Here is a 26,839-nt window from a genome sequence, read left to right on the forward strand (position 1 = left end):
TTTAATTATTTTTCTTAGCAGAGGAAGGTGTGTGTGTGTGGTATGTTTGGTGTGTGTGTGGTGTGGTGTGTGTGTGTGGTATGTGTGTGGTGTGGTGTGTGTGTTTGGTGTGGTGTGTGTGTGTGGTGTATGTGTGTGGTGTGGTGTGTGTGTTTGGTGTGGTGTGTGTGTGTGGTGTATGTGTGTGGTGTGGTGTGTGTGTTTGGTGTGGTGTGTATGTGTGTGGTGTGTGTGGTGTGGTGTGTGTGTGTGTGTGGTGTGTGTGTGGTGTGTGTGGTGTGGTGTGTGTGTGTGTGGTGTGGTGTGGTGTGTGTGTGGTGTGGTGTGGTGTGGTGTGTGGTATATGTGTGTACGTGTGTGTGTAACATTATATAATAATTAGGGATTAGTAAAGGGAGGCATATGCTGGTAACCCCAGCACTCAAGAAGCTGAATCAGCAATCCTGAGCCAGGTATAGTGGCCCAGCTCTTTAAGCCCAGAACTGGGAAGGCAGAGGCAGGTGGATCTGTGAGTTCAGGCCAACCTGGTCTATGGTGTGAGTTTCAGGGCAGCCAGGGTTAAATAGTGAGGCCCTATCGCAAAGTAAAATAAAATAAAATAAAATCTTACAGCTCATGCCTATAATTTCAGAACTCATAAGGCAGGCAGAGGGTCAGAAATCCAAGGTCATCATTGTCTAAAATCAAGTTTGAGGCCAGCCTGAGATACATGAGATGTCTAGCACCCAGGAATCTGAGGCAGGAGGATTGTCAAGATTATGAGGCCAGCTTGAGCTATTTATCAAATTCTAGATCAGCATGGGCTATAATGTAAGACTCTGGGACTGTCTCAACCATCACCCTCTGCTGCCTACTTGAAAAAACCCGACAAACACAAAATGGGTAGCTAAGAGACAGAGTGGGTAAATAATACTCATTAGCAGAAATAGATGTCCCTGCACATTGAAATTATGAATTATTCTAATTTTATTTGTTTTTTAAGTTGCCGTTTGCTGCAGTTTGTCAACAGTACAATGTAGCCTGGTCTCAAACTTCCGACAGTTCTTTTGTTGCTGACAGCGCTGGGATTAAATGCCTGTGCCACCCATAAGGGTTTTTAAAGTAAAAATATCCAATTTCGCTCAAGAAAGACTGAGATGGGCTGAATGAGCAATCCATGAGACTGTGCAATTCCTAGAAAGCTCACAGATACTGATGAGGGCAGAGCCATCTTGTGGGGGAGGGTGTGAAAAAATTTCCTTCATTTTACTTTAGCCTGCCTTTCTTTGGAAAGTATCCATTGGCCATTTGCTTTCTTTGGGCAGGTCCTGGGCAATAAAGGGATTATTGGAAGGCTTTTAAGGAAAAATTGCTAGATTTACAACACAGCCTCCAGAAAATTCCTCCAGCAAAGCGACAGGATTAGCATACCAAAGCAACTGGCTGGGCCTTCTGGGTTCCTAAGGGACTAAGGACCAGGACTTTGTTCCTTCTGCTCCTCTCAATGATTCTAGTCATTGTTTCTTTTGGTTTCTCTTGGGAGTTGCAATAGATTGCTTATTTGGAGGCATTTTATTTATCGTTTGCTTCATGTCTGTCTTGATCCCTTTATTTCTAGGTTGACAATCCAGGATTAATAAGAAGTTGCTTGGGTTCATGGAATCAAGTTAAGAGGGACCTCTAAGCTCTCTCTCCAAGAGTGGACAAGACCAGGACGCAGTTGCCTGAGACAAGCTTAGAGATGGCCTTTGATTTCATTGCCTGGTTGTACCCTCTGTCCAGTTAACTCTAGAAAGTTGTAGGACCATAAGAAGTGATCAAGCAACTGTCCTCTAAGCACACATCATCCCATCAAACTCCGAAGGAAAATAGATCCTCCCTTCCTTTAAAAAAAAAAAGGAGGGGGAGACAAGCATGGTAGCACAGCTTCTTCAAGCCCAACGAAATAGAGGCAGGAGGATTTCTGTGAGTTTCTGTTCTTCAGAGCAAATTCCAGGATGGGGGTGGAGGGAGGGGTGTGGTAGGTATGATGGTACATGCCTTTAATCCCGGCACTGGGGATACAGAGGTGAGCAGATCTCTGTGAGTTGAAGGGAGGCCAGAATGGTCTACATAGAGGTTCCAGGACAGACAGGGCTATGTAGAGAGATAGGTAGATGGATGGATAGATAGGTAGGTAGGTAGGTAGATAGATAGATAGATAGATAGATAGATAGATAGATAGATGGACAGGTGAAACAAGAAAGAAAGAAAAGGAGAAGGGGGTGGAGTTGGCCCAGCAGTTAAGAGTGCATACTGCTCCCGCAAGAGCCGAGTTCCTTTCCCAGCACCTAACTCTGTCAGTTCTTAACCCTCTGCAACTCCAGTTCCAGGGAATCCCAGGACCTCCAACGGCCTCCTCGAGTACCCATACAGACATACACAGACAGACAGATGATTAAAATAAAATAAATCTTATTTTTTATGAGAGAAAAGGTATGGGACTATCACTCGTCTCCGTTTTAACTTGTTTTCACACTGAATTTTCAATTTTCTGAACACCTAAAAGAGATGCAGCCAATACTGTCTCCCTTTATCATTAAGGAAATGAGGAAAAGGACAGGAAGAGACCTGCCCTGGGTCTGATTCCCAGGTTAGCGCTCTTCTCATTGCCCTGCGGTGCACCACTGATAGACCAGAGGTGGCACAGAGGCTGAGGGCACCGCCGACAGGTACTTCAGCCCTCCCTCTGTTTCAGGGCCCGGATTCTCAGGTTCCAGAGACCAGAGGCGCAGCACTGGGAGGAGGGGGTGGGGCAGCTACATTCACCAGCAGCCCCCAGGATCTTAAAACCGTGATGTGAGGTGGGGGTACAAAGAAGATTCACGTTAAATTAGTCTGCAAAGCCGCCCCCGCCTGTAAGGAACCTAACCTCCATCAGACTTGCCGGGGGGGGGGGGGGGGGGGCTCCCCTACGGCTGCCTCTCCCCCCCCCCCCCCAGCCCCTGGCTCCGGCCCTCGTAGCCCTCCTCCGAGACCCCCAGGCACATCCTATCGGCGGAGGTAGGACTCTGCCCCCTCCTCGCCTTCTCCCTCCCCCCGGGGGCGGTGGCCCATGGCGGGTGCTCCCATTGGTTGTTGCTCAAGCAAGGACTGGAGGTGGCGGTGCTGATTGGCCGGGGCGCCTCGGCGGAGCTTGGGAGCCTGGCGAGTCGCTGGGGGAAACCGAGCAGACGCCTAGAGCAGCCCGGAGCATCGGAAGGTGATCGCGCTAGTCGGACCCGCGGATCGCAGCCTGTAGATCGCGACCGGGGCCTGGAGGTAAGAGTGACGCGTCCGGGCGCGCGTGGCCGACCCTTCCAAGGGAAGCCCTGCACCCGGGAAGCCAGAGTCCGGCATCTTCTTCTAGAATCTGGGCCCTCCATCCGACCAGGACGCGGGCTCCCGCTCTGAAGGAAAAGGGTCTCCCACTCCCCAGGCCCCAGGAAGCAAGACAGCTTCGTGTAACCTTCAGAAACGGGGCCGTTCGTCCTGGTCGCTGACTGGAGGAGAAAATCCCTCCCCTGTTTAACCCTTGGAATAGAATGCTGCTCCCTCAAGTGGAGTCCTGCCTCCCCAGATATCTAGATCCTCTACTATCTCCTCCCATTCCTAAGAAACTAAGTTAGGGTCTCTTGCTTCTCTTCCATTCCTGTCTCCTTGGGATGTTGAGGTCATAGCTCGTATTGAAGGGTCCTCTCCCTCCCCAACTGTGAAAGTCCTGGAGAATAGACCCTCCCTTCAACAAGGACATCCCGGGCCAAATCACCTGCATCTGTACCCCAGGAGCTAGGTTATGATTTTTAAAGACAAATGAATTCTCTTCTATCCCTATGAAGACCCTTCTCCATAGGAGAGGCCACATGTCCCCCTCCACAAAAAAAGCTTTTAGGGGGTCTCCTTTCAGCGGAAAGGGAGAGACTTTTACACCCCAAACAGGCATTTTACCCTCAATACACATTCCTGGCCAAGTGATCCATCCTCCATCATCTTTTCGCCTAAATCCCACCCTATTAACACTGCTACCCTCCCATTTTTTCCCACCCCATTCCAACTCCACTCCCACACCTCCTGGTCCCTCCTGATCATCCATCCCTTCAACCTTCCTCAACCCAATGACTAAAGACCAGAAGAGGCTTCATAAAACTGAGGCCCTTGAAACTATCCCAGGCCTAGAGCTCCTTTCAGGAACCCTCAAACTCTTAAGAACACAGATGGCCTCACTCTGCAGACCCAGTAGGCACCCCTACCACCACCACCTCCATCAGCACAAACAGATAGGGATGTTACTCAGGGATACCCTTCAGAGGCAGGTCTCTCCACTCCTGGACAAACAGGAATCAACATAGAGAAGGATTGTAGGCCCACTCCAAAGGTCCCCTGTTTGCTTCCGGGACTGCCCCATCAACTCCAGTGGCTGTTCCCCGATGGAATTCCCTGGGCCTTAGGCCAAGAAAAGGATGTTGCTGGGCTTGTCCATTAGTCTGGAGACAGTGTTGGCTTAGCTGTATGGCTCCCTCACAATAACCTAGTTTGGTGGTGGCAGATCGGGAGATGGTAAAGCAATGAACTGGCTTGTTTCTGGATCTGGGCACAGTGATACAGAATGGGGAGAAATGTGTTTCCAGGCGGCCAGGGGTCAACTCTGAGAGGGACAAATGGCCCTGGCTGCAGTCCTAAAATGTGAAAGAGTACCTGGATTAAGACTGACTGTTTGTTTGGTAGGTGAACAAACTGAGGCACACAGAGAGAAAGCGACTCGCTCAAGGTCACCCAGCAGGTCACCGACAAAACCAGCAAAGCTCCCACAGAGTCCCTGGGGCTCCCCAGCACTAGCTCCAGTCTTCATGTGTGCAGTCCCCATGTCTGTAGCAGGAACACTGAGAAAGTCAGCTCAGAAGGAGCACAGCTTGTGGAACTCCTGTCACCACTCCACGGGCTCCTGATGGAAGCCGCTCCTGGGGTCTTACGGATTTGTGCCTTGCACCTGCTGCCAAACTTAGTGTGCTGAAATCAAGACCAGCTCAGCAGGAGGGTGTTATCAGTTACAAAATGCTAGAGCCAAGGCCACTGTGCAGACCTCAGCTGCACCCTCAGGAAGGGTGCCTGAGGAAGTCGCACCCCTTTCCTCACTGTCCCTGCTCATTCTCTCTGGTTCCCATCCTCTGTAGTAATGGCTTGTCCCTACTCAGAGTCCTACACCCTTTCCTGGCACATGGGTGGTTCTCTGAGCCCCTTCAGAGAGGTGAGCAGTGGTAGATGGGAGAGTCTGATTTAGCAGCTCTCTGTTCTTCCCTCAGCTGGAGGGTTGCTATCTGACTTCAAGGGAGAGCCAAGAGCAGAGTTCAAGGTGAAAGGGCAGAGTTGAGAGTATTGGCTTCCACCTGCTACTCGATATGTAATTTTGGGAAGATTTTTTTCCTTTTTTCTTTTTTTCTTCTTTTCTTCCTTCCTTGGCAGTCTCATGTAGGACAGGCTAGTAGAAGATGACCTTGAACTCCTGATCCTTCTGCCCCTACCTGAATGCTAGGGTCTTACCCAGTTTCCTTGCAATGCTGACTGGAGCAAAGGGTTTAATCCATGTTGGGCAAGCTAACCAACTGAGCTATGTCCATTGACCTTTGGGAAAGTCCTTCTCTCTCGGTTATTTATCCTTTGGGTAAAATATTTTAATCCTCAAAGGAAATAGCACAGCTAGCAAGTAGAAACAGTGGTCACAATTTCAACTGCAAAGTCAACTCAAACTGGTAGAACGTGGCAGTGATACCTCTGGATCTGCCTAGGAACCTCCGTTGCAGACAGGACAAAGGCAACAGACAAACGGGGGCCATCGGAGACAAGTGAGCATTTAGGGAAATGGATCCGCGTACAGAACGGACCACAGACCTTAAAGCCAGTGGAACCTAGGGTCAGCCGTTCATTGGCTACTTCTGGGGGAGCATGAGCATATCAATGACTTCTCTGAGCCTAAGTTCTTTGTCCTCAGCCTGTGGGGGTGCGCATCAGGCGAGGGACAGCCTGGATCGAGGTTTCCGATTCTCAACACCACTGGCATTTTAAGTTGGGTGATTCTCAGCTGTGAGTTTTATCTCCTTCGTTGTGCTTTGTACACTTGAAGCCAGTAACACTACCTCAGTTGATGGAAAATATCTCCTGGTAGGATAGGGAAGTGCCTTAGTGGGTACAATGTCTGGATTGTAAGCATGAGTTGAATCCCGAGAACACACATAAAAGCCAGGCTAGACAGCTAGAGGATGGAGACAGGTAAATCCCTAGTCAGCTAGTCTTGGTGAAAAAGATGGGTTCCGGGTTCAATGAGAGACCCTGTCACAGAGACTAAAGTGAGTAGCTGTGAGATGCCTGGCCTCTACACGTGTGTGCACGAATGAGCACAACCAAACACACACACAAGTGCACATGTACACCACGCGCACATACACACATGTGTGCACACGTGTGCCTCCAAGCAATCAGATGTCTGGCAGAGGACAAAATCCTCCTCCTCCTCCCCCATTGAGAATGAGTGGCCTCGTGTGACGTCAGACATGGCTGATGTTTGAGCTGCCCGCCTCACCATTGCACCAGTCCTTCGCTGTGGTGTCTTCCTGATGGGAGAGTGGGGAAGGTTCAGCTACCTCCAGATGTCAGTGACACTTTAGGCTCTCTCCTTTGCCATTCACAGAGCGCCCTCAGGCTTCCCGTTTTACAGAGATGGAGATAAAAGGTGTTGCATGAGACCATCACCCCTGTCCCCCACAGAGGCCAAAGAAACGCTCAAGGAGCAGGCGCTAGAAATGTGTTGCAGTTCTTTCTTTATGTGGGAGGGGCTCTTTATGTGCATGTTGAGGTCAGAGGACAGCTATCTTAGTTCGTCTTTTCCTTCTATCGGTGGGTCCCGGGATGAAAGTCCAGTCTTCAGTCCTGGTAGCAACGGCCTTCACCTGCTTGCTGACCTGGACCACAGTTTTAGAGGCTATCTCATTCTAGAGGCTTTCTCAGAAGCACATGAGGCACCCTCTCGTACAATTTAAACTCCAGGGAGACCCAGTAGCCTAGCACCCCGGGATCTGCTCCAGCAATGTCCCCTCGTGTATGCAGATGACATAGGAATGCCCGCTTATCATCACAATGTGGGGAGGGTCGGCATTCTGTGTGTTCCGATGGAGAAAGGAATAGCCTTTTTAGAAGAATGTGGTAGATTAGGCCCCAAGCCTGGAAAGGTCTCAGAGGCGTATAATTCAGTGAAACAGAATCCCCGGATCATTATAAAGAGCATGGTCCTATTATAAAACCACAAATACACAAGAACATGAGCAGTAATGGCCATTGAAATGGCTCAGTGGATGGAAGGGCTTGTCACCAAGCTGATGACCCAAGTTCCATCCCCAGAACCCACACAGTGAAGGAGAGCAATGACTCCTAAGAAGTGGTCCTCTGGCTTCCACAAGAATACTATGACAAATACAGACAAATAAATGTGTTTAAGAATCATGGAAAAAATGGTCCAGCAGTGGAGGCACACATCTTTAATCCCAGCACTCAGGAGGCAGGGGCAAGTAGATCTCCGTGAGTTCGATGCCAGACTGGTCGACATAGCAAGTTCCAGGACAGACAGGACTACACGGAGCAACTCTGTCTTGGAAAACAAAACAAAGTAAAAAGTAAGAAAATGAATGACTATCTTAGCACATTAGCTTCTCATCAGAGTGAAAGAAAGAAAAATGATAGGTAGGTGATTCCCAAAAGGGGGCACACTGTGTGTGTCGGGGGAAGGGACACACTGAGTATGTTCAGGGGGAAGGGGGCACACTGTGTGTGTTCAGGGGGAAGGGGACACACTGAGTGTGTTCAAGGGAGAGGAAAAGGAGCTGCAGCAGCTTCTCTTGCTTTAAAGAAACAAAGCCCAGACACTGATCCTCATACAAACCTGAAGTTGCCAATGGCAGAAACTCAGAACTTCTGAGCTCCCAGAGAGTTCTGGGGCTAAGAAACAGGAATCAGAGACTTCATCTATACTGGCTGAGTGTGCAGATGTGTGTCTTCAACTGCCTGTGTGTGAAACTGGGCTTCTCTTGGCAGCCACTCTGATCTCTCAGAGCCTTTTACCCCATCCTTACATAGGGTGTTAGTAAGGAAGGAAAAAGAAGAGGAAAAGGGAAAACAACAGTAGAATTAAGAGCTGGGGCAGCAGCAGAAGCGACCTGACTGGGTTAGTGTGAGGATTCACGGGGACCTTGTGTTCCAAACCTTGGTTAATCACCGGTACTTGATTTATGTGGCCACAGCCGCTCTCATCTCTTTTCCCCTCTGCTTGCCCGTCCCCTGGCTGGAGACAGATGACAAAAGCCTCATAAGTGACAACTAGGGAGCCCGAGGCCTGCAAGAATGCTCAGCAGACTGGATTGATAGCCCCCTGCACCACTGTGCCTGACAGGGTTCTCGGCTGAAAGTCAGGGGAGGACGGAGGGGAGCCGGGCTCCCATCCTTGCTCCCAGTCCCTCCTCCTGTGCCTGACTCGCCTGACTTCCTCTAACACTCCACGCTACACATTCAAAGAGTGGCCTCTAATTACACATTCCCTCAGTAATTCCACTTTCCAAGGGCGGATTGTCCTTCCAAAGCTGTTTCAAGATCCATCTTATTTTCTTTTCCTTCTTTCTCCTCCCCTCTCCTCTCCTCTCCTCTCCTCTCCCCTTCCCTCCCCTCTCCTTTTTCTCTCCTCACATCCTTCCCCCTGCCCCTTAGCCTTACTAGTAGCCCAGGCTAACCTGGTTCTCTCTATGCAGCCCAGGCTGAACTTGCATTTAAGATGTAGCTTTGGCTAGTCCCAAACTCAGGACAGCCCTCCGGCCTCAGTTGGTGACTCTGGCATCTTTTATGGGACATTTTCCTTTAACCCTCCTCTAAGTCAGAAAACCGTTTCTCCCTCCACCCACACCCCTGTCTCCTTTGATACCTTCACTGTTACTGGGTTTTCTCCTCTTTGTTAAGGGCTTGCAGCTGCCTTATTTGTGCCCGCGTCCCAAATACACTCCCAGTTTCTAGTAGCAAGAAACATTGATTGAATGACTCTCTGCTTTTGTATTTTATATGTAGGAGTGTTTTTGCCTGAATGTACGTATGTATATGCTATGTGCATACCGGTGGGTGCCTGAGCACGGCAAAGGAAGGTACCAATGAATGCCTTGGATGGACCATTGTAAGTAGCCCTGTGGGTGCTGAGACTCCAAAGCAGGTCCTCAGCAAGAGCAGCAAGTGCTCTTAACTGGGGAGCCATCTCTCTAGCAGCTAGAGAGTAGCCTGAATCTGTGCATTTTTGGCTGTAAGAAAATGGATATCACATAAAATTACATGTTTAAAACACTCTAAAGAGTACAGTTCTGTGACATTACGTACATTGACAATACTATGCTCCCACCATCACTATCTAGTTTTAAGATATCTTCATAACCCTACAGGAAGATTAAGTGGTCAGTCCTCATGCCTTGGCTCCCAGTCGCTGGATTTGTATCTTAGGGTTTCTATTGCTGTGAAGAGACACCATGAACATGGCAACACTTAGAAAGGAAAGATTTCATTGAAGTGGCAGCTTGCATTTCATAGGTTCAGTCCATTATCATCATGGCGGGGAGCATGGCAGCGTGCAGGCAGCCATAGTGCTAAAGGAAGAGCTGAGGGTCCTACAGAGTGCAGGCAACAGGAAGTCAAGTGAGAAACTGAGCAGTATCCTGAGCATCTGAGACCTCAAAGCCCAACAACCAGCAAAGCCACACCTCCTAATGGTGCCACTCCCTATGAGATTATGGGGGCCAATTACATTCAAGCTTACCACAATTTGCCTATCCCAAATATGTCAGTGGACCCACATACTATGGGACCTGTTGTGTTTTAGTGTCTCCTTGAGTTTTCATACAACAGGACTTCCTTTTTAGAAGAGAATAATATTCCATTATATAGGTTGACCATGATTAACTCCTCCGTTTGTCAGTCAATAGGTGTTTCTAACTTGCCTACTATGAACATACATGTGCAGGTGATGGCTCAAAGACCTGCGTTTGAGCCGTGAGTGAGGCTCATTTGGTGTAGTGCTTGCCTAGCATGCATGAAGCTCCAGTTTTAAAGTCAGCCTCATTTATAAATGAATTTGAAGGCTGCCTGGACTTTGTAGAAACACTGTCTTTAAAGGGGAGGGGCTAGCATTTGCCAAGGAGCAGCTTAGTGGGAAAACGGCTTTTCTGTAAAGCATGAGGACTGGAATTTGAATCTCCAGAACCTATATAAAAGCCAGGCAGACTTGTTGACCACGTATAATCCCAGACTCTGGAGACAGAGACAGGGTGGAAAAACTAGCTGGCAAAAAGACACCCATGCACTTTATGCTTGTACATACGCGCGTGTGTGTGCGCGCACGCGCGCACACACACACACACACACACACACACACACACACACAGCCAGTGTGGTGCTGACTCCCCCATTTAACCTTCTGAGGAACTATCAGCCTTCTCACAGCAACATTGTTTACATTCCCACCAGCAATGTGTGAGGGTTCCAGTGTCCACGCATCCTGAGCCAGTTACTGTCTTCAGCCTGTCCTTGCAGCCTCTCCTGAGAGTGTGATGTGGCTACATTGTTTTGACCTCTTTTTCTGTAGCCATTCACACTACTGCTCCTCAGTGTCTCTTACAGCCCTTTTTCCACTCTAAAAAAAAAAATACAGGCTTGGTATGATGGCACACACCTTTAATCCCAGCACTCGGGAGGAAGAGGCGGGTGGATCTGAGGCCAAGACTAGCATGCTCTAATAGAGAACTCCAAGCCAGCCTTGGCTACTTTGTGAGTAGTCTCATTAAACCAAAGTCTCAGCAAAACAAAAAGAACAAATTTTATTCCATTTCCTTATTAGGGAGCATTCTGTGATGCAGCTGTGGAGGTTAGAGGACAGTTTTCAGTAATTGGTTCTCTCCTTCCCCCACGTGGGTTCTGGGGAACAAACTCAGGTTGTCAGGCTTGGCGGCAGGTGTCATATTGGGTCATCTGGATGTCCCTCATCTCCTATGCCTGCTTTTGAACAGGGCTAGTCTTTTTATATTGAAGTTGTGAGTAATTGAAGTTGGTTGGTTGACTGCTGCATGCGTGCATGAGTGCATTTGTGTGTGTGTGTGTGTGTGTGTGTGCGTGTGTGTGTGCGCGCGCACATGAACACACATGCAGGTATGCACATGTGTGTGTAAGTGTGTGTAGGCATGAGCATGCCACAGTGCTTATGTGGAGATCAGAAGAAATCTTTTTGGGGTTCTCTCCTCTGTCTGTGTTCCAGGGATTGAACTCAGGCTGCCAGGCTTGGCATCAAGCAACTTTACCCACTGAGCCATTTTTCTGGCCCATGAAATTGTGATCCATGTCACCATTTCCTGGTCCGTTTAAACTTGGCCAGCTCCTGTACAGGTCAGGAACTGTTCGTGACCTTGGAGCACAAGGTGACTTCAGTACAGTTCCTGTCCGCTAGGGGCCCACTGTCTAAAGCACCAGCACTGCTGGCTTCATAGGTGTGGCAGCCACCCGCCTATTGCACTACTGGCCTGTTGGCTGAGGCGTCAGTTGTGACAACCAAAAAGTCTCCATCGCTGAATGTTCTGTGGGGAGCAACACTGCTCCTGGTTGAGAATCACTGGTTTAGAGGAGTTGTGTAACTGTCCCTTGGAAACAATAAACACGTGCTCAAACCCCCAGCAACAGGCCAAAGAAAGCATTCCACCCAAGTCAGTCTTGGCGAACTGAGTTTACCAGTTTACACGGGGGCAGATGGCTCCAAAGCAGCTGGAGCGCTGAAAAGCCCCACCTCAGCATGGGGGACAGCTCACAGAAACCGCACCCAGGAGCTCCCTGCCCAACGTGCAGGCAGCTTCGCCAGAGAATCTTCTCTCCTCCGTGATTGCTTATTGCTTTTATCGCCTTGGGGAAAGTCCTTATGACCCCTGTAATTTTCATAGGCTCATAAGTTCTCTTGACTTCCTGAGTCTTATGTCTCCCTTCCTCTCCTTGCTCCAGGAGAGGAAATAACTACAAGGCTGAAACAAACACAGATAGCTATAAGTTCTATATTTGAGGCTTATTTGTTGGATGTTGGACACGTGGCTGGGTGGGTAGATTTATGGATGGATGAATGCATGTATGCATGCATGCATGCATGGATGTGTGGATCAGTGAATGAACAGGTGCATGGATGGATTTAACCCCTTTCTTGGTTGGACAGACTGATGAATGGATGTGTGAATGAATGAATGAATGCATTCTTGATGTATGTTCTCTGTGAATGAATGAATGTGTTCTATGATGTATGTTCTCTATGAATGAATGGATGAATGCATTGTACGATGTATGCACTCCATGAATGAGTGGATGAATGTGTTGTATGATGTATGCACTCCGTGAATGAGTGGATGAATGTGTTGTATGATGTATGCACTCCGTGAATGAGTGGATGAATGCATTGTATGATGTATGCACTCCATGAATGAGTGGATGAATGTGTTGTATGATGTATGCACTCCGTGATGAGTGGATGAATGTGTTGTATGATGTATGCACTCCATGAATGAATAAATGATTAACTGACTGCACTTTGTAAGATCCGGACATGTTCCTAGGCTGCATTGGTGCTGCACTCTTCCTGATACAATATGCTGCTTTTACTCCTGAGCATGGTAGTCCTCACGCTTTTTTTTTTTTTTTGGTTTTTCGAGACAGGGTTTCTCTGTGGTTATGGAGCCTGTCCTGGAACTAGCTCTTGTAGACCAGGCTGGTCTCGAACTCACAGAGATCCGCCTGCCTCTGCCTCCCGAGTGCTGGGATTAAAGGCATGCGCCACCACCGCCCGGCTAGTCCTCACGCTTTTAACACGGGCACCCCCTCGAAAGCTTTGTAAAACAGACAGAAAGGCTCACCCACCAGAATCCGCGCTTTAACAGAATCACCAGGTGATAAACCACTCTCAAAGCAGCTTCTTTGTCCTCTGCAAACCCTGACCAGTCCCGACCTCAGCAGTCTATCAACTCCCAGAAGTCCCATTGCTTTCTGCCAATACCCTCATTATACATGCTGAGAATCTGTCCTTTGCCAAGCTGGGATCTGTGCTTTAGAACCTTGTATTTGGATTGAGGATATGGCTCAGTGGATAAAAGCACTCATCAGGCAAGGTGAGGACCTGAGTTCAAATACCTAGAACCCATGTAGAAAGTCAGATGCATGACACAAGCCTTTGTAATCCCAGTGCGCCATTGAGGAGATGGGAGATGGAGTCAGGGAAATCCCAGAAGCCCACTAGCCAGCTAGCCTGGTGAGCGTGTCAAAAAACAAAAAGCAGATGAAAAGAGACCCTGTCCCAAAAGAAGTTGGAAGGCAAGACCTGACACCCCTGACCCCCTACACTAGAGAAGGTCAGGTGTGAAGCCAGGCATTGGTGCTGCATGCCTTTAATCCCAGCACTTGGGAAGCAGAGGCAGGCAGATCTTTGAATTCAAGGCCTGCCTGGCCTATAGATTAAGTTCCAGAACAACCAGGGCTACACAAAGAAACCCTGCCTCAAAAAACCAAAGCAAAGCATGGTGGTGCGCTGGGGACGTGGAGCCCAATCCCTGTTGCTCACCCAGCCAGCAAGTCCCAAGTACCTGTAAGAAAACGGATCTCCTACGTGGTGCCACTCAGAGTAGACCTTTGTTCCCACACGCATATGTTACACACGCATTCTCAACGTGTGTGTGCAGATGTGTGTGCAGTTGTGTGTGCAGAAAATAAGCCCTTGGTGGGGGAAGGGTGAGAAGGCATGGCTCTTGTGAAATGGAAAAACAAATATTCATTACTGGGTTTATTAAGCAGATGTTACAAGTTCAAAGGAAAAGCCAAATGCAGCCCAGCCGCGGGTGCAGAAAGAAACGATGGCATGAATCACAAGTGGAGCAGAAATGGTCTGATGAAGCAGAACTTGCTTATCTGTCAGTTTCCCGCAACTTACAAGTTTTAAAAAGAAAAGAAGCTGGCTTGAACGCAGTGAATAAGGCTGGAATCAGATAACCCAAAGGCTGGTGTTTATGTAAATGGCGTGCAGTTCCCATTGATGAACAATTTCTCCTTATAAAACCAAGGTTTCCAGAAGGGGGGGATCTTGATGGGGCAGAGGCAGAAAGTGCGGGGAAGAGCAGGTCCTTTAACTGGACCCGGAGATCAATGGGGACCATAGCAGGGGTTCTGAGCCAGGCCGATGATGTGATTTCAGTAGCATTTGAAGAGGCTGAGCAGCAAGTGGCAACTCCTCTTCTCCCACCATTGAGCCCAGGTTCCACACGGGAACCAGCCAATCCGCAGGCAGGTTGCTGGCCTTGTAGCCAAAGCTTTTAAGACTTTAAAGCTCCTTGGGGGCAAGGTTGGCCAAATGCCAGCCCAAAGAGCCAGGCACCACCTTACAGGCAGGGCTGTTCCCAAGCAGGAACAAAGGCTGCCTCCCCTCTCCGTGTCCACAGCTGTAAATAGCTCTCGGCTGGCTTTCAGTCTGAGCGCCTTTGTGGGGACAGGCTGGAAATGCGCATGCAGATGACTGCCTGAATGCACAGTGTACACCTGGCATCCTGCCCCGGCCCTGAGTGTGCCACCCTCCCAGGGGCTGCAAGCCAGGCTCAAAGAGCACACACACAGGAGCATGGACAGTGTGACCCAGGGGTAGGCTTGAGAAAGGCTCCCAGGCTGTGCTGGTAGAGTCACGTTAAGAAGAGGAATCCACCAAGCAGGGGTGGCGCATGCCTTGAATCCTACCATTCAGGAGGCAGAGGCAGGTGAATCTCTGAGTTCGAGACCAGCCTGGTCTACAGAAATAATTCCAGAACAGGATCCAAAACTACAGAGAAACCCTGTCTTGGGAAAGGAAAAAAAGGAATCCTTCAAAGGACCATGCTCAAATTTTGTTATCATGTTGATTAATGAACGATGAAGGGGCAGACATCCTCAGAGTTCACCTGAGCCCATGCATCTCACAAGGCAGGACTGATCTGAGTTCAAACATAAGAAACAGGCTCAGAAAGTAGACCCCACAGAGGGCTGTTCATAAGAGCAGCATCCAGTGTCTACTGGCCTCACGGACACCTCTGGGTCATCCTGCAGTTCCCGAGTTTCTGTGGACTCATCTGTCTGTGTGAGCAATGTCTCCAGTCACTGAGAGTTGGGGTGAGGGTACCAGCTTGCCACAGCAAATAGAAAAGTAAGGTCAAAACATTTTTTAAAAATGGGGCTGGTGAGATGGCTCAGCAGGAAGAGTACTTGTGGAGTCTCACAGCCTGAGTCGGGTCCCCAGGACCTACACAGTGGCAGCAGAGAGCCTGCTCCTGCATGTTGCCCTCTGACTTCCATGCATTTGCCCAGATGTCATGTGCAACCCCAAATAAACAGAGTCACTAAAAATGTGGTTAAAAATTCTGCTGAGTGATGATGAATGGCTGTAATCTCAGGATTCCAGAAGCTGAGGCAGGAGGACTGTTAACTTAAAGGCAGCATAAATATGGTTCTAGCCAGCCTGGGTTGTATAACAAGACAGAAGTGGGGGAGCAATGAGTGTATGCCTAGCATACACACATCTCTGTGTTCCATCAGCAGCACGTAAACCAGACATGGTGATGCACACTTGTAATCCTAGCATTAAGGGGTAGAGGTGGGGGGGGGGGTGTTGAAGTTCAAGGTCGTCTCTGCTTACATCTATAATGTTTATACTCAAGAGACTGAGGCAGGAGGACCAGCCTGGGCTACAACTAAGACCCTACCTGAAAAAAAGAACAGCCAGGCTTGTTGGTGTATGCATTTCATCCCAGGACTCAGGAAGCAGAGGCAGGTGGATCTTTGTGAGTTCGAGGCCAGCCTGGTGTACAAAGTGAGTTCCAGGTCAGCCAGGGCTATATAATGAGACTGTCACAAGCAAAACACACACTCACACAAATAAACACTCAGGAGGAAGCAGGAGGGTTGGTGAGGCTTGGCTCCTCAGGCTGCCTCCTGGAACCTTCGCACCTGTTTGTAGTTGCATTTGTTGATGGTTGAGAGGAACATCTTCCCACAGGGACTGGAAGCTATTAGCAGCCACCATGTTAAAACATTCCTCCTTGGAATGGAGCAGGCTCCAAGGTTTCCATCCTTGCTGCTTGTCATGATCCACGCCAGCACCTGCACATCTGTCCCAAGGGACCCAGCAAGCACGCATACCTTGCCTTTTGTGTTTCAATTTTCTGGTTGGTGTTTTGCTACCTGCTCCGTGAGTGAACAGCTCTGCCAATGCATGGAAAGAGGATTACTCCACTCAGGGTCCAAAGGATATTTCACCCCAGGCCAAAGATGCTTTGTCCTAAGTGATTGTAGGTTACAACTGGGATTCACCAAGACTGCTAATCTTTAACTTGGGAAAGTATACAATGGGGACACACAGTTCTCTTCCCCTGGACTGACAGTCAAGATCCTACAGAGGCTCAGCTAGGAGCTGCAGCTGCCCCTCTGTCCTCCAACTTAGGGGAGCAAGGACAGTTGCAGAAGTTGGGAGGTCCCTCACATGGGAACTTATCACATGCAGGCTGACCCTGGGAGCTACACCCAGGATCTGTAGGTGGTGCCAGGCTGACCCTGAGAGCTACACCCAGGATCTGTAGGTGGTGCCAGGCTGTGCTTTTGATAGGGAGCAAAAGGGCACTTGAGGCCTTGCACCTATTAATCATTGAAAGCTGCAGCAACTCCCTTAGCTCGCATCAGGAGGCTTGCAGAAAAGAGAATGAACCTTGAGATTACACACATCTGAAATTCCCATTCTATTTGATAAGAGTTGTACCACAGCCAGGGCCGGGCCTGTCGCTCAGTGGTAGAGCGCTAAACTAGCATGCATGAGGCTCCAGGCTGATCAGTCCTCCCGCACAAAGAATCCGCGGAAAGAATAGCATGAATTGTTACCGTCCAGAGAGAAGCCACACTGGTGCAGGCAAGTCCCTGTCATCCACAGAAAAAGCCATTCTGATGCACATGCGGGGCTGCTCTTTGGCAAAGTCACTCCCTGGGTTCCCTTTCCTCACAGGTTTACCACTCTGCTGTAATTCCTCGTTTTTCTGTCCTAGCACTAGACCACCAGTCTCTTAGATGAAGACTGGAGACTCCTGTCTGTGTCTCAGCCTTATCCTCGGATCAGCATCACAATGTCTCACTGTTAGCTGAGCGTGAGGTGTTGCTAGTGAGTGTTCCTGAGGACGTCTGCTGTCCTGATTTGCTCACAAGGCTGATTTCCTTTTACCCTACTTGTCTTTTTCTCCTCCTTTTCTCTTTTCTTGTCTTGAGACAGGGTCTTATGTAGTTCTCAGTGGCCTCAGACTTGCTATGTAGCTAAGGCTGGCTTTGACTTCCTGTTCCTGCTGCCTCCGCTTCCCAAGTGTTGAATTGGATTACGGGCATGCATCACTGTGTTCAGGTTCTTGCCTTTCTCATAAATAAACTGTTTTACATTAAGATGACCATCAAAGTGTAAGAGACTCATAAAGACCTCATGTACCCTTCATCAAATGTTCCCCATGGCCTCCATCTTACTAACCCATAGATAATGCAATAGTTCGACCAGGAAACCAATACTGATACACCCGCCTGTCCTTGGATTCCTTCTGTTTTACACATATTTTCTGTGTACATTTGGGGTTTTTGGTTTTTGCATTTAATCTTTTGATTTTGGAGGGGGAGAGGGTGGTGTTGGAATCAAACTCAAGACACTGTACATGTTAGGAACATGATCTGCCACTCTCTCAGCCCTGACCTGGCCCATTTCTAAACAATCATCAATCTCATCAGGACGCAAGTGAAGTGAGGACAGCCCCACCCGTCTCAGGACCACCTAGCACTTGAATCTTCAGAGGAAGCTATGGAGTGAGGTGGAGCTCTGGGGCAAGGAGTAAGGATGTGGCATGACACATCCTAAATCCTGCATCTGCGGAACAGGGACGGGCGGTGTGAGGACCACATGGCTTGAGAGCTTTTAAGCTCACGAAGCCCATTGTTTCTGCAGGAACGTCACCCACTCAGGGCTCTGTCTTCACTGGGCACCACCCACTTTACAGGTCTGAATCCCAGCTTGGCTGCCTCCCAGCAGAGAAACCTTGGGCAGGTTGGTGAACCTCTGCAGACCTCATTTGTAAAGTGGGGCAACAGTCACATCGACTCAAGAATGCTGTGGTGTTAAGGCGGGATATTTATGCTGGGTCATGCCCAGTGAACAAGAGTGCTATTTTTAATACCCATTGTTTCTTTTAATTAAATTGGTCTGCTTAATTATGAGCTTCAGCTATAGGTGTGTGCTCACAAGTCTCTTGTGTTTGTTTACTTCCTTGTTGAGAGATATATTTGATCGCACTGTAAAACTCCGAGACCCTCTTAATAAAATTAAGCTTGGATCAAGGGGCAGAACCAGTGACAGGCTGACAGGAATCATCCATAGAGAGGACCGAGGAGCCGGGAATACGAATAGAGAGCCGCATAGGAATGAGTAGGGAGGGATTTAGAGATTTGAGGTGTTTTTTTTTTTTTATTTGGTTTCATGTAGCCTGCACTAGCCCTTGAACTTCTGGACCTCCTGCTTCTACCTCCCAAGTGCTGGGATTACAGGCATGTGCCATCACCATACCTGGTTCTCTCTCTCTCTCTCTCTCTCTCTCTCTCTCTCTCTCTCTCTCTCTCTCTCGTGTGTGTGTGTGTCTGGATATGGGAATCCCATCAACTTATTTTTTTTTTGAGACATGGTCTCTCACTAATTCAGCTAGCTTATCTGATGAATGAGTTCTAGGGATCCTCCTGCCCCTGCTTCTGCCTCTGCCTCCTCTAGCCTGAGATTACAGGTATGCCCATGGGCCTGACTCTTTAAGTGGACACTAGAGATGCAGACTCATACCCTCATGTTTACATAGCAGACACTTTACCAGCTGAGCTATCTGTCAGCTGAGCCGTCTGTCCAGCTGAGCCATCTGTCCAGCACCTCCCCTCTTCTTTTCTTAATATGCATGAAATCAATAATGTTGCCATCAAGATAAATGTCGTCGATTGTTGTCATTTGGAAATTGGAAAATGCATTTCAAGACCCTGGGGTCCTGAGAAGTCTGGTGGATGCTTTCTAGCATGTGTTGGCCAGGTCGTGTGACTCTGGGCTTCAGTTTCTTCGTGTGGAGAATGTGATCTGCCTTGCAGAATGTATCAGGAGATTTGGATTGTTGGGCACATACAGGGCTCTCAAAAATGTCCCCACTTCCTGGCATATGAATTCTGAGACATCACATTGTCTTCTATTCCATGGCACATGTGTAGAGATCATAGATGGGAGTCGGTTTTCTGCTTCCAGGATGGGGGTCCTATGGTTCAAACTCCAGTTGTCAGGCTTGTCAGCCGAGCCTTTCCCTGCTAAGCTTTCTTGCCAGCCCCTCACTGAGATTTTTATCCAGCACCAAAAGTGTCTGATTCAGTTATCAGCTGTTGCAGCCACTAGGTTAGGAGTGGGGAGGCTTGCATTCGGTGCAGTGTTGGTGTGGCTGTGACAGGCACATTTGCACAGCTGAGACATCCCCTCAGTAAGTTCTGGTTTGTGTCTTAAGCTAGGCTGGGACAGGAGTTCACAAACAGAGAAAGAAATGCAGAAAAAGGAGAATCCAACAAGCTGCCACAACCCATTAACTTCATTCCAATATCGAGCACTTGGTGGACGTGGAGTCTGTCCTCGTCTGACCAGTGTCCATCTGTGTACGCACAGTCTTTGCTGAGCCTCCTTGAGTCTGAAATGGCAAGTCCCAGCCTTGTCTTGGGATGCCCTCTGGGAATAAGAGTGTCGCACTGACAGCATGTGGCTTTTGGGGAAAGTTGCTGAGTCGGCAGGACAGCTCTCCGGTTGAGCTGGCCCTGTGACAGAGAGGAGCTATCCTCTGAGGCCTCTGTTCAGAGACTGGAGTGAGAAGCAGATGGCTTCCAGGGCTCCTGATAAGAGGTTGGAACTTGGCCGGGCGGTGGTGGCGCACGCCTTTAATCCCAGCACTCGGGAGGCAGAGGCAGGCGGATCTCTGTGAGTTCGAGACCAGCCTGGTCTACAAGAGCTAGTTCCAGGACAGGCTCCAAAACCACAGAGAAACCCTGTCTCGAAAAACCAAAAAAAAAAAAAAAAAAAAAAAAAAAAAAAAAAAAAAAAAAGAGGTTGGAACTCGCTGTGGTTTTAATTTCCTGCAGGACCCAAATGGTTGTAAAGATTGCCTTTCCCGGCCTCTGAAGAACGTGCCTGAGCTCTGGCCTATGACTCTGCAGAAAGCTCACCAGCAAGAGCAGACACGGGGGCTCTGGGCTCGGTTTCTTTCCTTACAGAGCGGCATTGTCCTGTATCACAGATGCTGAAGACTGTCACTGGGGCTCAGTGGGTAAAGGGCTTGCTGTGAAAGCATGAAGACCTGAGTTCAGATCCACAGCACCTCTGTACATCTAGGTAGGCAGCAGGCGCCTGTAACCCTGGTGCTAAGGACAGACAGACAGATCCCAGGAACTTGCTGGTCAGCTCTAGTCAAAACAGCAGACTACCGGTTTCGTGAGAGACCGTCTCTTAGTTAATTAGAACAAGATGGAGAAGTGGTTGAAGGTGTTTCAGTGCCAGCCTCTGGCCTGCATATGTTGCCTACCCAGACAAGCACACCTGCACACACAGACACCACACACAAAGAACACATAAATAAAAGAGTTAGCCATGTCTGAGCTTTAGTTTCCATAGTGTGAGCGCAGAAGAAACCTGTTCCGCAGAAGCGTGTGCAGCTCTCTTCCTTCTCATCTGCCAGGTGGGAAGGAAGTGTTCCTGTGGTGGGGGATGTTGGGTCGAGTCTGAGCGCAAACAGTACTGTACTGCTGGTGCAGGGAGAGGCAGGGAGAGGCAGGGAGAGGCAGGGAGAGGCAGGGAGCTTCGGGTAGAGCAGTGCTGCACCTGCCAATAGAGCAGAGCGTTTGCCTGGGGAGTGTGTGACCAACACGGGAAGAAGCTGGGTGTGATAGTGCAAGCCCGAGACCCCAGCTAATGTGGAGGCCAAAGGAGAATCACAAGTTCAAGGCCAGCATGGACAAGTTAGCAAGACCTTGTTTTGTGTGTGTGTGTGTGTGTGTGTGTGTGTGTGTGTGTGTGTGAGAGAGAGAGAGAGAGAGAGAGAGAGAGAGAGAGAGAGAGAGAGGGAGGGAGAGATGGGGGTGTGGTGTATACCTGTGATGTTTATGTACAGCATATGTGGTGTATACGTATGGTATGTATGTGTGGTGCGGTGTATTGTAGTGTATGTGGTGTGTGTGTATCGTGTGTATGTGGTATTGGTGTGTGTGTGTATGGTATGTGTGTGTGGTGTATGTGTGGAATGTGTATGGTGTGTGTGTGTGGTGTATGTGTGTGATGTGTATGCATATGGGGTGTGTGTGTGGTATGTCTGTGGTGTGTGGTGTTGGAGTGGTATGTGGGGTGTGTGTTGGGGAGTACTTACGCTAATGTGTGTACATGTAGAGGAAAAACAGCAGTGACAACTGTCTGTCTCTGATGTTTATCCACCTTAATATTTTGAAACTGAGCCCAGAGCTCACCAATTGACTAGCTAGTTGGTTATCAAGCTGCAGGAACCCCCTGTCTCCAGCTCCCATCCCGCTGTGGGCTTCCAGGTACACACTGACATGCCAGGCTTCTTCCATCGCTGCTGAGGATCAGTGCAGTACCTCATGCCGGAGTGGCAAGCCCTTTACCCATTGTGCCCTCTCCGCAGTCCCTGCACTTTGTTTCTGGAGAGAGGTCCTCACTGTGTAGGCCTGGCTGGCCTGGGACTCACCATACAGAACCAAGTAACCCTGAACTGGCAGTGACATCAGGTGTGTGTCACTAGATCCAGCTTTTAAAAACATTTCCAAACTCTTGGAGAATATAAAGTAAAAAGGGTTGGGATGCAGCACAGAGGCAGAGTGGTGTCTGTCACATGAAAGGCCCCGTGCTCAACTTCCAATAGCAAAAAACAAATAGAGAGATGACCAGTGCACAGAACCTCAGGACCTGGGACGTAGGGATCTCTGAACTGACTGAGCAAACTAACGCTTGAAGCTTCTCTTGAGCAGTCTAGACCAGAAGGTGCCCGCCTCTAGAGCCAGTCCCATGCCGTGCAAGGAGCTTTCGTGGCTACTGAGGTGACTCTGCCTTCTGGTTGTCTCTGTCCCATTTTGAACTTGTAGAACACTGCAGCCATGATATCAGGCTCACCTAGGACCTGAATCCAGGTCAGAGCACACAGATCACACCTGTGACCCCTGCACCTCCTGCTGTGTTGCACTCTACCTGGGACTTAGCACAGAGTGCACAGTAGGACTAAGGAGTCTGACTGTGCATGCGGACACACTTGAAAGGCAGCCCCTGTACCCAGGAGACCTCTGCAGGTTTGAGGAGCAGCAATCCGAGGTGGTGCTAGAACACTAGTCAGTTCTTATCTGTGGGTGCTTTTTGGATTATGGAAGCATTACAGGGGAGTCAGGGAGTGTTCCTGGCAGTCAGGTGTTTAAGGGACAGACTTAAGAAGCCTGATCTTGTGCAGACCTGTCTCAGCTGCCCAAAAGCTTTCTTGTGGAGGAAGCGCCTCAAGTTATCATTTGTTGGTTTTAATTTGTTGGTTTCCTCTTGGAAAGCTGGCCTGCGGTTCCCAGCTGCAGGAATTACTGCATTGCAGCAGCAGAGGTGAACAAGGGAGATGAGGATCTTGCATGCCTCTGGGGAAGATGGGTGTTAGTCACAGATAAGCGAAGGTGAATACGGTGCCCCAAGATCATGAGGCCGATCAAGTTATGGGTCAAGGGAGGCCTCTCTGAAGGGGTGATGTTCAGTGTGAGGAAGGAGCCATCAGCGTCAGGCGGGGGCCAGCAGGTGTATAGAGGGCCCACTTGGAGGGAGAACATCAGCCTCTGGTTTGACAGGTGTCCTTGACCCTGCAGTCAGGGCCCTTCAGCAGACATATCACCTCTTCTCGGATCGCCACAACAAAATACTCAACACAGCCAAGAAATAAGGGTTTATTTGGCTCCTGGTTTCTGAAGACTGTGGTTGCCTGACTGTGTGTGGAGGGAAAATACCACAACAGCAAAGCATGTGGACGCAAAAGATGTTCACTTCCTAGTGGGCAGGAAGCAGAGAGAGGAAGAGATGGGAACCTTTAAAGGCACACCCCCAGAGTCTACTTCAACAAACTAGGTCCACCGTCTGAAATGTTCACAGCCTCCCTGTTGGGCCTCATGAGGCCTGGGCATGAGGCCAAGTGTAACTTCCTAAGCCTGGCTCAAGTTTGGAGACCTATCTCTGGCTGCCCGACCTGGACCCGCCTCTGCCAAGCTTCTCTACCCCCATTACAACCCTATATAAGTTCCTGCCTGATATCGTTAAACAAGATCCCGCATCGACAGACTCCTGACTCAGTGGGAGGGCTGGGTCATCGAACACTCACCATCCCACTGAGCCCCAGGGAAAGTTCAGCAGGTCCATCTCTGCCCCCATTCTTTCTGTCAGAGAACCCAGCATCTGGAGAGCCTGTGGGGCATATCCAGCTCAAGCACCGATGGTGTGCGTCACTGAGTACCCCTGGCTACGCTATGAAAGTGAACTGAAGGGAGAGTCCTCAAAGGAGGCTGCTGTGGCTGCCTGAACACAGGAGGAAGCAGGTTGATTAGAATGGAGACAAGAGGAGTGAGTGACAATGGGCATAGTGGCGTCTGAACACGGTATGCAGGCGACACACCTGTGTACGGATTCCCACGGGTGTGCTGGGTGTCCAAGCCTGAGCCTTTGGTCCTCCTGCATGCACTGGAGACTACCGAAGGTGACGCTTTGTAAACTGCAGATGGCAACAGGGTTAGTTACCCGTAGGGCTTGTCACTGTCGTGGTCAGCTTTAATTGTCAACTTGACACAACCCGGCATCCTCTCAGAGGATAGGCTTGATTGGGAAATTGCCTGGACCGGACTCGCCTTCAGGAATGTCTTGGAGGGGGGTTGTTTGGGCAGCACCATGTCTTGGCAGATGGTTCTGGGCTGTGTATGAGTCTGAGGGAGTGAGCCAGTGAGCAGTGCTCCTCTGTGGCCTCTGTTTCAAGTTCTTGCCTTGGGTTTCTGTTCTGACTCCCGTCAGTGATGGCTTCTCACTACCGTGAGAAATTCTTTCCCTCACAAATGGCTTTGGGTGGAGTTTGTCACGGCCACAGAAAGGAAAGTATAGCTGCCATGATTAGTTTTTGACCATTCGGTCAGCCTCGTGTCTGCAAGCTCCACCCAACCAGGGATCAGAGTTTTCAGAAGAGGAAGGGCTGGAGATGGAGGTCAGTTCATGGAGTGTTTGCCTAGCGAACACGAAGCCCTCGGCCTGACCCCTCACTCCACATAAGCCAGGTATGGTGATGCATCCCTGTCATCCCAGCCCTCGAGAGGTGGAAGCAGAGGCTTAGATGTGTAAGGTCATCCTGGCCTGCATGAGCCCCTAGCATCCTATATTGGCCCAAAATGGATATGACAACTAACAACTAAAAGGGGGAGGAATCAGAAAAAATTTTAATTTGTCATAAATATGATAGACTTTTCTTATTATTATTCCCTAAACCACATTGTAGCAACTGTGTCCATAGTGTTTTTGTGGTGTTATAATTAGTCAATAAATATAATAATGTATAATATTGTATAGTATACAAATGTGGTATTCTAATAATGTAAAATCTCATATGGTTTTTACAGGAGCTGTTTCTTTATATGAAGCTAAACTATTTGGGCTTTCTAGATTCAGTAGATGTAACTGTCCACTTAAATTCATTGCTGTTAAACGTTAAGGTGCAGGCTAAAGAGAGGGCTCAGTGGTTAAGAGCACTGACTGCTCTTCCAGAGGTCCTGAGTTCAATTCCCAGCACCCACATGGCAGCTCACAACCATCTGTAACTCCCATTGGGGTGGGGATGACTGATGCCCTCTGCTGGCTTCCACAGGCACCTGGCGTGCTTGAGATTCCCAGACACACATGTGAGCAAAACACTCCAACACACCAAAGAAAAATAAAAATTTAAAAAGTTATTTACTCTATGAAAAAAAATTAGGATGGTTTTAAGAAAGCATCTTTAGTTCCCTCTCCTTTTAATTTAGATTTCCTTGTTTTATTTTGTGTATAGTATATGTGGTGGGGTTAGTGCCACAGTGCATGGGGAAGTCAGAGGACATCTTGATAGAGTCACTTTTCTCCTTCCACCAGCTGAGTTTCAGGGATCAAACTCAAGTCCTCAGGCTTGGTGACAGGCAGCCTTACCCACTGAATTCTCTCTCCAGCCTCTGTTTTCCTCTCCCGTCCCATCTCTCTGTGACCTACATTCCCGGCCATGGAGAAACATTACAAACAATATAACTGCACTATTGTGGGCTGGGAAAGAGATGCACTTTGTGTCTCCTTGACACTAAAAGAAAGTAGAGGAGGGGAAGGATTTCTGATACCAGAGGGATCCTATCAAGCCAGAGTCTGGGAGTGTTCTCTAAACTTGAGTTCCTGGTAACCGTGTGCAGAGAATCACCGTTTCTTACAGGGAGTGGACAGACCATTTGGACTGCACAGCTAAGCTTGGAGTGCCTAGACCAGTGGCCATTTTTCCAGCTCCTAAGCTCTGCTCTATGGTGCAAAGGCAACCACAGAGAAGTTGGTGTAGCCGTGTTGCAACAAAGGTGTATTTTTAAAGGCCGTGGCCATGGGTTGCAAGTTCCAGAACTGAAGAGGCCAGGGTAACATAGGCTTCTTTACTGGCCCTCCAGGAATTCTGCGCATCTTCCTCCAAGCTTCCCTGGCTCCGTCGAAGTGAGATGATAAAGTTCCACTTTATGCTGAGAATGTGCTAACCTCCCTGATTGTGCTGACCTACTTTCGACATTTAAGTATTTCCCTCTGGGGTTTGGAAGCCATTTTGACCTGGTTCAATGCCAGAACACAAATGTCCTTTTAGATCCATTTGGAAGCTCGTCTCTTTTCACAGTTCTCAAAACCAAACTGAATCCAGATCCATGTCCAAGCACCTCCGGGCTCTCTGCTAATATCACGTCATGTAACCCGATAGTGCTTTTCCATAATTAAATGTCTAGAGTTGCCATCTACTTGTGTATCCCGCCTTCCCTTGACGGTTTTCTGGTTTACTGGAGAAACCAGGCATTCTCTTTTAACCATTTAGTAAAACTAACTGTGTAGACCAATAACAAGCAATCACCAGGTAAACTAAGGATGAGGATCGGTACAATGCTTACCTAGCATGCCTAAGGTGTTGGGTTCAATCCTCAGTACCACATAAACCAGATACTGTGGCACATGCCTGTGACTGCAGCACTCAAGAGGTAGATCAGAAGTTCAACGTCACCTTTACTTATACAGTTCAGTCTGGGATGCAGAAGACCCTGTGTCAAAGACAAAACAGAACGAACATGAAAAAGACAAGGAGGAGTGAGGAAGGAGGAAAAGGTAGAAAAAAATAGCTTGCTGCCCAGAACCTTGTTTCCGAGATCAAACTGTTAAACAGGCACCCTCTTTACACCAGCCTTCCTTTGTTGTGGTCTTGAATTATGCCTCCACAAATTATACTCAGACTTTATATAAAATTGTATGGGTTTCCAGGCTGGTGATGGTGACGCACGCCTTTAATACAAGCACTTAGGAGGCAGAGGCAGGTGGATTTCTGAGTTCAAGGCCAACCTGGTCTACATGACAAGTTCCAAGCCAGCCAGGGCTACACAATGAGACACGGTATCAGAAAAT

At 48.8% G+C, this 26,839-nt stretch overlaps 1 protein-coding gene across 3 annotated transcripts in view; it reads left to right on the forward strand.

Moving 5' to 3' along the window:
* The first annotated feature begins 3,144 nt into the window (after positions 1-3,144).
* The window catches only part of Abat (4-aminobutyrate aminotransferase), a 94,118-nt gene continuing 70,423 nt past the window's right edge, over positions 3,145-26,839 (forward strand). For all 3 annotated transcript variants that reach the window (XM_041676121.1, XM_041676122.1, XM_041676120.1), the window contains exon 1: positions 3,145-3,279. The gene's annotated coding sequence lies outside the window, so the exon portion shown is untranslated. The remainder of the gene's footprint in view (positions 3,280-26,839) is intronic.

This window comes from Microtus oregoni, unplaced genomic scaffold, assembly GCF_018167655.1.
Source record: "Microtus oregoni isolate MIOR12 unplaced genomic scaffold, Mior012 000027F_ref0000203, whole genome shotgun sequence".
NCBI classification, from domain to species: Eukaryota; Metazoa; Chordata; class Mammalia; order Rodentia; family Cricetidae; genus Microtus; species Microtus oregoni.